Source organism: Sarcophilus harrisii, chromosome 1 (assembly GCF_902635505.1).
Source record: "Sarcophilus harrisii chromosome 1, mSarHar1.11, whole genome shotgun sequence".
In the NCBI taxonomy this organism is placed as follows: Eukaryota; Metazoa; Chordata; class Mammalia; order Dasyuromorphia; family Dasyuridae; genus Sarcophilus; species Sarcophilus harrisii.
The window spans coordinates 124,827,788-124,842,692 of record NC_045426.1 but is presented as its reverse complement, the minus strand read 5'-3'; the positions used below and the strand labels follow the sequence as shown (position 1 = coordinate 124,842,692).

General features: G+C 35.9%; 1 protein-coding gene across 13 annotated transcripts in view; it reads left to right on the top strand.

The window, feature by feature from the left end:
- The window catches only part of LOC100913752 (ATP-binding cassette sub-family A member 3), a 243,396-nt gene that overhangs the window by 121,167 nt on the left and 107,324 nt on the right, over positions 1-14,905 (top strand). The gene's annotated exons all lie outside the window — the stretch shown is intronic.

Here is a 14,905-nt window from a genome sequence, read left to right as displayed (position 1 = left end):
CTAATAGGCTTGCTATCTCCTTGGAAGAAATAAATCTCCCCTAATTATACAGGGAAGTTCAGGTGATAATAGATAATACCAGGTTAATTATGAGGCTTGTACATAACAAACAAGTATCCTGGAAGTATCCCAGAGGTAATCCAGTATGAAAGATAACAATTCTTAATTATACCTTTAAACTAACTCATAGAGAAAGCTAAATTCCTGAGCATAACTCAAGGATATAGAAAGATGGCTTTAGGAAAATACAGACTCAGCTTTAAAAATCAATATAGCATAAAATCAATAATATAGAATCAACACAGTAAAAATTTGTCCTATTAATTGAAACTGCATCTTGCAACAAAGAACCCCTAGGAAAGAGTGTATACATTCTACCCTCAACAAGTCTACTCCTAAGGTTGTCCTTTCCTATCTTCTCCAGAAATCAGCATTTGACTTGTTCTCTGAACCCATTTTTCCTTCCTAAAGATAGTCTTTTTCTAAAAAAAAAAAAAATCTAAAGATAGCCTATTATTTTTAAAGGTGAAAATTACATATGTCCTATACTTTTTATCTACTAGTGTTGCAATAAAAATCTACAGTGATGAGAAACAGAGGCACAAAGTTCTGAGTTTAATCAATTTAGTAGCAAAGCTAGAAATGCCAATAAAGTGAGATCCCAAACCCATCAGTGGCCAGGGATGCATTTGAGCATCAAAACAGCTTTTTATACAGTTGGTTGCATAAGGCTCAATGGGGCAAACTAAACTAAGACTGTGATTGGTGAGTGGCAAAGGGTAGGCTATACACTTTTCTTAATCATGTTGACTTGCAAGAGAGGCTCTTCAGAATCTATAACAATGTGAAAATCATAGAGTTGAACAATATCCTCTGGAAAGTTCCATTTCAGATTCCATTTATTACCAGTACTAAGGTGTTTCCTAAGATATGTAAGATAAGGTATCTCCTAAACAGGTTGACTCATTTTTCATCCATCTTCCTTATCACCATCATGAGATAAGACCAGTTTGGGGTGCTTAAAATTAGAGAATCTAAACTCTTTCATAGCATATTCACCATAAAATTCTATATGGGATGATGACTACAATTAAGAAACAAGAACAACATTAAAAGAGACTTGAACTCAAATACATTAGAATGACTGATCTTGGTATTTTCATAAAAAAAATGCTTCCTCCTTCTTAGTAGAGCAATACTGTTGTATTAAGCTGTCAGACACAATACTTTTGTATTTGCTTAGCTATTTTTACTGATACAAGGAAGGATTTGGAGCACAGAGAGGAAGTTAGATTGAGAAATTGGAAAGAGTTCACGTTTTCATTGACTGTTCTGATTTTCCAAGTACTGAAATTGATCCCTGGACACACCAAACATTTTCTGAAATCAGGGAAATATCTTTAATAGGCCTGCTCCCAGAACTACAACTTTAGATTCTCTATGCATCCTCACCAAAAGTCCCTAACATATAAGATAAAGTCAAGCACATGGAATTTTTTTCATGATTATACATTGTAAAAGTTAGCCTAGATTATAGGGCACAAGAAAAGATCAGTACATAAATATGCTTTATGTAATGTAGACTAAAACTAGATACAATCCAAAGACTGACCAGAAGCCATTATAGTTATATGACTGTAGATCAGAGTGAGACACAATAGCAAAGGAGGTCTGGGAAGGATTTGGGGTCAGGTAGGCAAAAACTGTCAACATATATTTTAGTGTGGAGCATGAAAACAGAGCAAGGCCAGACTGGACTGAGTTAAGGATACTTTTTCAAGTGAAATGACCTGAGTATTTTTAGGATAGATAAACAACTGAATTCACATTAAGTTTTAAGGACAAAATGTAATAACTTTAGTTAAATAAAATCCATGTCTCTTTTTGGATATAACTGTTTAAGTTGATATAGACTTTATTTCAAATTGCTAAACTTTTACCTCTGTAGAATTACTATAATATCTAAGTATAGTCACTTAATGTAATTTCTGATGAGTTCCTAGCCAATGACTAATAGATAGCCATTTTCAGAATTTTTTTTGTTGGTAGTACCAATGATGGAAGAACCAAATTAGTCATAGAATTTGTGTGCTTCTGGTTTTTTGCTCTCTTTTCATAAGAATAATAAGAATAAGAATGTCTACCTGATGCAGTGACAGGTGGTTTCATTAGTTCCCTACTTATTGAACATAAGAGTTCATCTGGAATTTCAAAAAGGGGGGATTTCCTCTTTGCTTTTAGCTGTTCATTTCTTAATACTTTGTTTCATAGATTGAGAGTAACATTTTAAGTCATAAGGAAACTTTCTTTTGTAAAATTGAATCATTCTTTGATGTCAATGTTGTGTGAGAACCAGATTTATTCCATTTTGTAAACAATTGCCATTTTGAGATTTATTTCTAAATCATCTAATTACAAGGAATTCTATCTGCTTGCTCATCCCTTTCCAACTCAGAAAGTCCCAAATATATCCTCCAATTAGAAATCAGATTGCCTGATCTTACATCATGTTTTGTATCTTATTTTGTCTTATTTTAATGTATAAAAATCTGTGCAAAACCTGTATTCAGAGTCTTTGTGCCTATTGAGGGAATCTGGGCTTGCTTTGGTTCACAACTACATGCCTTTCAAATAAATCACGCAGCTTAGATTTTGTTTCCTCAGGCATAAATTCACCCATGACAGTTGTTCATCTTGAAAATCCTAACAAGGTCTTTTTTATTTATTTAAAACCTCATTGAAATTTCTCCCTTCTTATAATGTTCCTGTTGGTTTTCTGGAGGTCATTGGAGTAGTCCCTTTTTAGCAGAGTAATTACCATGAGAATAGCCAGGTGTTAAAGTCCAAATTCTTTATTGTCTCCTTCAAAGTCTTGTCTCCTTGCCTGGGGCCTGGACTAATTTGATCTCAGGGAAGGAAATGCAGGAGGACAGCCACCATGGTGGTGTGAGATGGAGTGAATCTCTCTGAGTCTGAGGGCTTATGCTCCCGCCTCCAGTCCTTTGTCTTCTCTGAGTCTGACCCTGGCTGAGTTTGTCCCAGTTTATATGCTCTATTCTAATTACGTTATTATAGGTGTGAATCTTGTGGAACTATATTAAGTACTAACTACATGTACTGAACTAGAGAACTATTAATCACCAGGCTAAACTAGATAACCATTGTCTTATCAGTTCCACTGACTTAACACCTTGTAAGAATCCTTGTTCCAAGTACAGAATTCTGGCTCATAACAGTTTGTAATTTAACTGGTGTATTGAATCAATACATGAAGTGTGCTCCCATTATTAGATTCATATATAATCACAGATTAATCCACAAATCCGAAACTAACACCTGACCATCATAAGAAAAAACATGAGACAGAACTGAAACAGGGTCCACTTACTATACAGTTATACTTCAGTTCAAAATCTAAGGAATCTGTAAATGTAATAACCCAATGTTTGATTTGGCAGTTTAACCATACAGCACCATATTTACCATTAGAAATTGTGAGGAAAAGTTATAATATGTGATTCTGAGATTATGTATATTTTCACTATGTAAGTTCCTCATTTTAGCATACTATTAAGTATCCACATGGTAATCCTCTAACAAAGACGCCTCCATTTAGGAAAAAAGGCACAGATCACCAAGGAACATCTTTAATACTGCCACAACTCAATAACTTGTATCTCTGCATATTCTGTGAAACCCCAATGCCATCCTGTGTCCCTGACACCAAACAAATAGAATCTGACAAATCTTCAATTCTTCAGCAACAAGACCATATCAAGCGGCACAACCTGAAGCACAAGCATTGTAAAGCATTGGATTATGGCACTGTAATGTGCCTGTAAAACTAGAAGAACTCGTGCCCGAACAGTCAACACTATAGCCCCAGGGCTGAAAAATTCTGATCTACCGGGGCAAAACTTTAATAATAGAGGGAGTTTTATAGTTCACCACATATATAGGAACTAAGCCTGAAAGAGAGAGCACAGCATCTAGCTGGGGTCAGTTCTAACCACCCAAAAGTCATTTTTGGCAAAGATGTAAACTGGTGCATTGTGCACTACACAGCATAAAAGGAGGCAGAAAAGCTTTGAAATAAATCTTCAAGGAAACTATCAGATGGGATGGAGTCATAAAATGAATAAGAGAAAATAAGGAGGAAAAAAAAGACTAAAATTTGCAAAGATTTCAGGAAAAAGAAAACCCAAAGATCTTGAACATCAACAGGGAAAACAGTAACAATAGGAACTAAGGCCTCTATATAATTTTTTAAAAAATACAAAACAAGTTCAGGCTTCTATGAATAAATAATGTAAAACAAAGGGGACAGATCAAACTTTTGATGAGACATAGAGGACCTGGAATATGAGGAAAAAAATAGAACCAGAATGGGAAGTTGTGACCTGCAAAGCAAAAATAATGGGCAAACAAATAAGCTGGAATCTGCAGGGTCAAGCCTCACCAAAAAAAACCCAATAGATTGAGAATACAAAATTAAAGAAAGGATAATTGAGGAGAGAAACAAAATCCAGTAACATTAAAAGAAAATACTAACCCTGAAGATATTATGCATAGAGATAATTTAAGGATCATAGATTTCTCAGAAGAACACAATAGGATAAAAAAAAACCCAACACCATAATACAGGAAATAATAGAAGAGAACTGTCTGGGACTATGGAACTCAGAAAATACCAACTGAAAGAATTTCTAAATCACCTCCAGAAGGAAAAAACCTAAGGTTGTATACTCCAAGACATAGTGGGTAAATTTAATAAGTAAATTTAGAAAGAACAGATTCTGCAAATGCTCTTGACAAATACCTTCAAATACAAAGGAAAGGAATTCAAATAACATAAAAGTATTTTACACCCACCAAAAAAATGTGAGGGAATGAAATAATCTATTTCAAAAAGCAGTAAAGCTCAGAATGAAAGGCCAGAATGACCCACCCAAAATATTTGAATTTAAATATTTGAGAAAAAAGATAAATGTTCAATATGAAAATATAATGAAACATTTTCATCAATTTGTTCAATTCCATATTTTCCTTTTTCTTACTTTTAAATTTATCCAAAACTGAAAGCAATGAAAAGTCTTGTTACTATTGTGTTCTTATTTAAAACCAAGAGTCATATGTAATTGAGATAACATTAGAAATTTTTCCAATAAATATAGTTGTAAAGCAAGGATCCTACTCTTTTTGCCATTGTTTGATACAGTGCTGAAGTGCTAAAGACAGCAGTAAAACAAGGGGAAAAAGTACACTTGGAAAATCATAGGGAATCACCATGACATATTAATATATAAAATTAATAGTTTTAGCAAAACTGCAGGCTATAAATTGAAGCCTCAATAATAAGCAGCATTTATATGTAATAATAAAATAATTCAAGTCAGTAATAGAAGAGAAACACTTCCAAGTAACTAAAAATTGCATAAAGCATCTGGAGATCAATATATAAAAGCATACAAAAGATTTGTATAGATTTTAATATCAAGTGAACCTTACAAAAAAATAAAAAGAAACTTAAATACCTGGAGAAATGGCTCCTGACTGGACCATAGGAATGTATTAAATATGACAACTTTTAGCAAAGTTAGTTTACATTTTTAATGTCATACCAATAAAATTATTAAGGGAATACTTTATAAAATAATAACAATTAATTTGGAAAAACAAAAGATTTCATATGTCAAAGGAAATAGCTGAAAGACGTAGGGACTATAGAGGGATAATACTTTCAGTCTTTAAAGTATATCATAAAGCAGCAGTCATCAAGACCATCTAGTATTAATCAAATAGAGAAGTAAGTTGATGTCATGAGCTAGACAAGAGAGAATCAGAAACACTGGAACTCACCCAATGTTCCATATGATAGAAAACATATTAAAGAATGCTTTATTTGATTAAAAAAAAAAAAACGCAAAAACTGAAAAACCATCTAGCGGAAATTAAGCTTGGATCAATACTTTGCAACATATTCTAAATGGATATGTGACCTTAATAATAAATATAATAACTTTTTTTAAAAGTTATACCTCTTGCAATTATGGAAAAGGCATTCTTAACCCTTATGTTAAGGGTTAACAAGGAATAGAAGCAGTTGCAAAAGCTAAAATAAATAACTTATTATATGAAATTGAAAAGTTTCTATACAGAAAAAATGCACATATGATAAGAAGCAGTTGAAAAAATCTGTTTCAGATTTCTCTGATAAGGTAGTCAAAATATATAAATAATTAACTGGTATACAAACATTCATACACACAAATATACTTTTATATATACATATATGTACGTATAAAAACAACCGTTCCCCAATAACTACATAGAAGAAAATTTGCTCAAAGATTGTGAACAAACTGTTCACTGCTGAATTACAGAAGATTGAGAAGGACATAAAAGAATGCTTCACCTCAAGAATAATAAGAAAAATACATCTTAAAACAACCATGAGATTTCAGCTTATACTCTGTAAATCGGCAAAGCTGACAAAAGATGAGAGTAGTAAATGTTGGAGTGATGCAAAGATAGGCACACTAATGCATTGTTGATAGATCTATGCATCAATACAACATCAATATCAATACAATGCTTTTTGGAAAATATTTGAAGTTACACAAATAAAGTGACAAAAATATTCAAACACTTTAAACGAAAGTGTCATAATAGCACTTTTTATGGTAGCCAAGAAGTGGAAACAAAATGGCCATTAGTTGGGAAATGGCTACATTAATTACTTTGCTGGGAAAAAATGATAAATTTGATGAATCCAGAGAAACATGGGAAGATTTATAAGAACGAATATATAATAAAGTAAGGAGAGTTAAGAAAATTATATACACAATGAGTATGATAGTGTAAATGCAATTAGAGTATAACACACACGTAAAAAGTAAAAGTTATAAATTTATAAAGAACAAGCATACCTCAAAAGAAAAGATATGAGAGGATGTTCCTACCTCATTACTGATGTGAGTGGTCCACAGATGTTAAGCAGTACACTTATTTTTGGAGTTTTTCAACAGACTGATAGGTTGTACAGATTTTTGTCCCTCTTTTTCAAAACAATGCTATTGATCATGGAATGGCTGAGTGAGGAAGAGGGAAAGATTCTAAGGAAAACAATGATACTGTTGGAAAAAAGATCTCAATAATTTATTTTCAAAAAAAGGAATAGAATAGGCAGTGGAAAAATAGGCCTGAAACACTACAAACTCCACAATCCCCTTTTATGTGAATCAGTTTGTTGTGTGGGATTAAATCATGGCATGGGAGGCTAACTATTGAAATGGACCAACACGAGATAGATCAGACCAGATTATTTAATTTAAAGCATCATTTATTGGCTGGCTGGCCAGCGACTGACCCCACTAGACAGGGTAGTAGAAATCAGCCGCAAGCCTCCAGTGAGACAGATTTTTAAGCACGTTTGCCACTCCTTGGTACAGCCTTGTGGTTACAAGTTTCCTTGACCCAGTCTCTGGCTTACAATGGGGAAATGACAGGATGCTTGACATTGTTAGGCAAGCATTCTGTTTGAACATAGTTGAGCAAGCGCTTTGTAAAACACTTCCCTTACTTTGGTTTAAGCAACATTTTCCTATAAGCCTGAGGCCCCTTGACCCCAACCCAAGGATAAGGGGGCCAGTCTTTTGTCCATTTCACTCCCCCCTTTTTATGTTCATAGTTGTAACTTATCTGAGGCCAGTGGGGAATAAGTCATCTTGAGGATGAAAAGTTTCAGCGTCTGTATGCAATCCTGAACGTAAAAAATGAGGCACTTTCTTATACTAGGAGCTATGAGGAGGAGGAGAAGGAACAAGAGGACTGGACCTGCGATTAGAATGACTGATCCAGGACATTGAAGCCTTACGACTGGCCTCCTGGCCATCCACCACTTACAGAAGGAGGCAAGCGATTCCCTAATGACCCCCTGTCGACTTGACAACCTCTGCTAGGGAGTCCACTGATTTTTCTAAATGAGTGATGAGACTCTCTAGAGTCTGCATCAACCTGAGAGATAGGAAGGCAAATGTAAGGCTGGAGAAACTGAGGCAAGATAGAGATCAGAGAGCTCCCAACATTCTATTAATTGGAGAGTTTGATTGACTGGACAGGATTCTATTCTCAAAGCATCCAGTAGTGAATGTGAGTTAGACCAAGGCAGGGGCAGGGTCAGAACATTGAGAGTGGGAACAGCAATCTGGTTCTGACAGTGTGGTGGGAGACACTGGACATTATGATAGGAGCCAGGAAGTCTGAACTCCCCCTTATCCCAAGTCTCACATTAACAATTTATAACCTTAGAGCAAGTGGCCTTCAATCTTCAATGAACCGAAGTGGAGTTTTGCAACTAAGGGGATTGAGGCAGAACAGTTAAGGAAACTGGGGCAGAACAATTTAGGGAACCTGAGGCAGAACCAATTAGGGAAACTGAGTCAGGATAATTAAAGAAGATTGTGGCACAACATCCCACACTCTCTTCTAAATCCTATGTGAAGCAAATAAACCAAAATAAAACTAGAAAAGAAAAAATGCAAGGACAAGTCTCTCCTTGATAACCCCAGAGTTAACAGCAATATAAAGGCTCCTCGTTGCAAGCATGTCAGGTCCTCTGCAGTTTGGGCACCATCTCAGCCAGAGAATCCAGTTTGAGATGGACAATTCACTGTGAGTTGGGTCTGTGGTCATTTGCGTACTTAACTCAGTTTCTGCTTACAGAGCAGCAGGGTCAAGGGCTCAAGGCCCATTCAGAGGGGCAACCCTCTCCAGGGGAGAAGGGTGAGGTTTGAAGTATCTTCACCTGTCCCTGCCCCAGGAATAGACAGGGCTGCAGAAAGGATCAGATTGCAGAGCAGATTATGCACAGGTACACCATCAAGGCAGGCAAACCCCAAACTTTTATTAGATACCTGATATCAAAGTACAAGGTCCTTTGAGATTGCTGAAATACTAATTAATGAACTGGGGTTATAGGACTGGAGAAATAGATCAGAGAGACTGCCAGTCCCAAAACAGGTGTCTGATTTCTGGTTGTTTCTTAAAAAATAATCCCAAGAACCAAGTCTGCCAGGGCAATTTTAACAGAATAAGGGATCCCATTCTTTCAGGTATTCTGAGAAAAATATATCAGTTTCCCCAATGTTCTATCTCTTCCTCCCCCTTTTTTTTTTTCACAGAAAGGAATTATCAAATGATCATTCCACATATAAATCCCAAGAGTGAATCAAAATCCCTGTATATAACAGACTAGCACAGTAGTGTTCATAAAAATCCCTCAAACATCACAACAATAGTTACATAGTTTTAACAAATCCCATCCCAAATCTTAAACACACAGTGATAGATGACCCGGGCAAGGTTTAACAGTCATTCATCAACTATTCCCATAGTCTCCCATATCAGTCCATCAGGTGTGAGGGGACAAAGCTTCTCAGTCAAAACTGCATCCTGGAAAAGATGGTTGGTGGCTCTCAGTCCATGCAGAGGGTGGGTGAGCCATGTTGAAAATCAAATCTGATCAAGATCCCAGAAGCAAGTCAATATCCGTGATTTGACATAAATCTTAACAAATAAAGGTTAGCAGAAAAGCCTGGAGAGACTTACATGAACTGATGCTGAGCGAAATGAGCAGGGCCAGGAGATGATTATATACTTCAACAATAATACTATATCATGATCAGTTCTGATGGACGTGGCCATTTCCAGCAATTAGATGAACCAAATCAGTTCCAGTAGAGCAGTAATGAACTGAACCAGTTACACCCAGTGAAAGAACTCTGGGAGATGACTATGAACCACTACATAGAATTCCCAATCCCTCTATTTTTGTCCGACTGCATTTTTGATTTCCTTCACAAGCTAATAGTACATTATGTCAAAGTCCAATTCTTTTTGTACAGCAAAATAACAATTTGGACACATATACTTATATTGTATTTAATTTATACCTTAACATATTTAACATGTATTGGTCAACCTGCCATTGGGGGGAGGGGATGGGGGAAGGAGGGGGAAAATTGAAACAAAAGGTTTGGCAATTGTCAATGCTGTAAAATTACCCATGCATATAACTTGTAAATAAAAAGCTATAATAAAAAACAAACAAACAAATAAAGGTTAGATCAATCTGAGATAAAAAGACTGGTCCACAAGACTGCTGCAAAATGTGAAGAGCCAGCAGCTTCCTATGAGAAGAGATGACTGCTTTACAGGACAGGCACCAGCTGTAGTCTCAACAGCAGTTAGGTCTCACATACCACTGTCAGTTGTCCTCTTATCATTTAGAAAACTTAAAAAAACCCAAAACACTAATACCCAATAACAGACAGATGACCAGGCTAAATACTTATTTGGCTAAGCATTTAGGATACAATGATTACATATAATCAGACTGAAAACAGCAAGGTATGACAATTGAATTGCATTAACAGTTTTATTGACCATTGCTCTGACCATAGAGACCGGTTACGGAAGGAAAAATTGCAAGAACTTAACTATAGCATAACATAAGCAGTCAAAACTCAACCTTTAGCACATACAGGATAAAATAGCTTTAGCCCAGTTTTATTCCAATAAATTGTCCCACTAACTGTCAGAGAGTGGAGCTTTAAAACTCCCATAAAGCATTAACTAATTAGCTATAAGCCCAAGAAATTTTATCTCCAATAACAGGTTACATTAATCAAATTTCTGGTAAATCCTAAACAAATATTTACCATAACCTTATAGTGATAACAGTAAGAAATTTGTCCCAATAAGTTCACAACTTAAAAAATTATGCAAGTAGATGTTTCATAAGTGAACCTTATACATACAAATCAGTTTGCTTTTAAAATACCCAATACATAGAAAAATATCCCAAATTGCATATTGTCCATAACAGAAACATTTTCAAAAGGACAAAGAAAAAAAACTATTATTTTCAGAGGCCCTTTAAATAACCTCAGGATGACCCAATACAATCAATTTAAAATTTATGTAGAATGTCCAAATACCACATAAAAAAATCTGAAAGATTCTTAAAATAGCAATTAAACTTTTAGAAATAATCCTACCAAAGTATGGATCACATTTATGACCATCTTCTTCAAACAAGAAAACCATTATGTATCAAGAAACAAATATTCAGTCAATTAACCTAAAAGTAAACCTGTTCCTTTAAATCACAGTTTGCTGCACTGGCAGTAACTTGATTTAAAAATAAATTAAATTAAATTAAAAAAAAAACAAACAGCTGGAATACACTGAGGGGAGAGGAGGTGAGGAGAAGATTCCATGTGACCACCTTTCCCCAACTTCTGCACTCCTGGACAAAAATTCCCTCAGGTTCCCCACTCAATTTCTTACACAGGAATCCTTCTCAAGATGTAGCCCATCAGTTTATTTACTTCCTCCCAATATCAAGTTTCTTCCCAAGTCTACCAGATTCTCAACTTTTTCCTTCTTTCATGCTACATACTTAAATAATCGCCAACAACTTTTCTAACTAGATGTTTCACTGCTAAAATAGCAGGAAGCAGGGATGGGGGGGGGGGGAGTTGAATCTTTATCTTTGAAGACAAAGGACCCTCTTCCCATTTCTCTCTCCCCCACCTCTTCTTCCTGCTGCCAGAAACCTTTCTCTTAACTTCCTAAAATCATGCAAACCTTTAATTGTTCCTACAAACCAATACTTCATAAATCACTTGTATTCTTCTTTCCAGTTCTCTTCAAAACTTTTAAGATTCACAATATAGTGAATAGCTGGATAACTCCATAAAACATAACTTACAATGTTAACAAATAAATTGAATCAAACCAAACTTCTTTTTTTTTTCTGAGTGTTTGACCACAATTAGCATCTCTCTTATCTTTCCAGGGAGAGCTTGAATTGTATTGTTCTTTCCCTTCCTCTTTAGTAATAAAGGTATCAAAAATCAAACAAATTCCAAGATCTTATACTCAGAATAAACAAATCTGGCATGCAAAAGCAATAGCAAAATTATTTCTCACAATTTTCAGAATCATCCCAAAGTTCCTAATCAAATTTTTTTCTCCTGCCTGAGTTTCAATCAGATAAGGTTTTATTGCCCTTTACTCTAGCAGGCTCTGGAAACTCTTCAGCCCAGTTTTTTTTTTTTTCCTTTTACTTACAAATTAGTATATCAGGTTAAGAAGTTTAGAATTACAAGCAAATGTTCAGATAACCAATTTCCAAATTTCTTAATCATTGTTCTTAAAATGTAACAGAGTTCTTAAATTAACAAAACAGACAAATCACACAGAACATAGAACACATATCACACAATCACACAGACTATAGTTACAACATTAAACAAACATTTAACACAGAGACTAGTTTGCTTCTGAGAGGCTTCCTGCCCTATGATACCAGAGAGAACTAAAGCAAAACACAGATCAATGAGACAGACACACAAAACAAGAGAGATTATGAACCACTGGAGGGAACCAGTCAAGACCGTCCCATGGCATCCCACGAAAGTCAGCAAAGGTGTTAACACTACATCCAGCTTAACCACTTGCTACAGATACAGAAGTACTCACCTGCAAAATAGTCAGGCAGCTGCAGGGGCCCTTCAGGATGCTATTAACCAGATTAGAATTTGGATTTATGTAGAATCAACCTGCACCATTTCAAACATGCCTGGGGCCAGGGAACATCAATCCCAGTGGCCACCCTCTAGGTGGAGAGCGGTGTCAGTGGATCTACATTTTGGGATTGGTCATTCAGCAGTTTGAAATCCATCTAGTCCATGTCCCTTCATCTTTTACACAATAATAACTTGAGAGACTTTATTAAATGTTTTGCTGAGATATAGGTAACCTTTTAAAATAGGAAAAAATATATGTACAATCCTCCTAATTTACCACTTAAGTATCATTGTTAGTTGATCAGCTAGATTCAGTAGATAAAGCATTAAAGTCAAAGAGATCTGCGATCAAATCCAGTCTCAGATACTTAATAGCTGTATGACCCTGGGCAAGTCACTTAACCCTATTTGCCTCAGTTTTCTCATCTGTAAAATTAATTAGAGAAAGAAATGCTAAACCACTCCATTACATTTGTCCAGAAAGCCCCAAAGGAGTCAGACACAACTGAAATAGCTGAACAACAACAACAATGTCATCAAAGGAGAAAATAAACTATTTTCACAATATTCTTGAAGCCATTCTAGCTCTATGATTGTTGATTCTTTTTCTAGATATTCACTTATTCTTTAATGATGTGTTCTAGAATACTGTAAGATTTATTGAGTCAAATTCCATAACTTAAAACTTGCAGGTTCCATTTTAAAAAAAATCAAGTCAACATTTTCCCTTCTCTGGTCTTATAAGAAGGACAAATATCAGTGAAAATAGCAGCAGGTGGAAGAATGAGGCTAATGTGCCCCAGGGAGCAATTCCATCAGTATTTCATTCTTTCTCTGCTGACCCCACTCAGAACCTCATGAAGCAGAACTCTAACAAAGTACATACTAACAACAGTATTGTAAGATGATTGACCAGGAATGATTTAGTTTTTCTGATCGATAAAGTGATGCCTTAAGAAACACATAATAGGCTTACCAAGAACTCCATGAAGCTGCTGATAACTAGGAAGGATTTATCATTTCTCAAGAGTGAGTATCAAAAAAGAAAAAAATAGGCACACCCCTTAGGACAAAGAGTACTTAGAGTCTCTCCCCACCCCCCACCGGTTTTTCACCTACCTGAGTTGTGCACAACTTAACCTGACTGACTTCAAACTTTTCTTAGTTGGCTTATCTCTTGAAACTCGTAATGGGGGGGAAGGAGGGAGACTCTAAGTGGTTAGATCCGTAATAGAACTGCCAATAATTGGTGATCACTGATGTGATCAGTGATGTGGGATTTGTTAATCAAATGATGGCAGGCACCAAAAGTTGGGGTTCGGTCATGTGAAGAATTCACAAGGGTCTTTTTTTGGCAAAAGGTAGATTTATTTGGGGGAATAGGTTACAGACAAAATGAAGGGATGGTAAATATGAAATAAAGTTGGGAGAGCATATGAAGAACAAGTTCCTCAGTGGAATTCACAATTTCCCTAGTAGAAAGGGAGTACTCTGTGAAGTTGAGACATGCCCTTAGCTGGCAGGGTAAGTCCTGAAAGGGACCTGGCACCCTAAAAAGAGTTAGTTAGCTGTAGGGAGGAGAGGTGGGGTTGGCAAACATAGTGGAATTAGGGAGATACCACAAGGCATGGGAGAAGGAGGAAGACATCACAAGGCAGCCATGAGATGGTCCACAAATAGATTTTTTAGGTAAATTTAATCTTAGAGACATGACTGGAATTTCCACAGAGGAAAGACTGAACAACCTGGAGGGAGACATCCAGTTAGACTTGGACCTTTAGAGGGTGGGACCAAGGAATCAAACTGAAAATAGGGTCTTTGGTTCCTGATGAGAATGGACCCCCATACAGAAAAAGGACAAGCCAGATCCAGAGGAATTGGAGACAGAACAAGATGGTTGAGGAAATGTATCAAAAATGGTGTGAGAAGTCTTCAAAGGCAGAGGGAACATGAGGAATTAACTGAGTGAAGACCTCTCATGATAATGTGGCCTTGAACTATGCCCTAAGTGTGACTTTGGAATAATAAATTGAACTATAGCTAAAAAGTTGCAGGTGTACGATTGTCTTGAAGGAACTTTTCCCCTCCTGTTTCCCACCACCTCTTAATTAGCATTTAAGTACTTCTTTTAAAATCAATGATGGCTTTGGGAATTCAGCTAACAATAACAGCTGTCTACTTATATAGCATTTCTCTAGGGAAATTTAAATTAAGATTTTGTTATTTACTAAAATTCTTTTGTTTCTGATATAGACTTCTGTATTTAAAGTGTTGGAGGGGCTGGGTGCTTCTGGTCTATTTAATCTTGA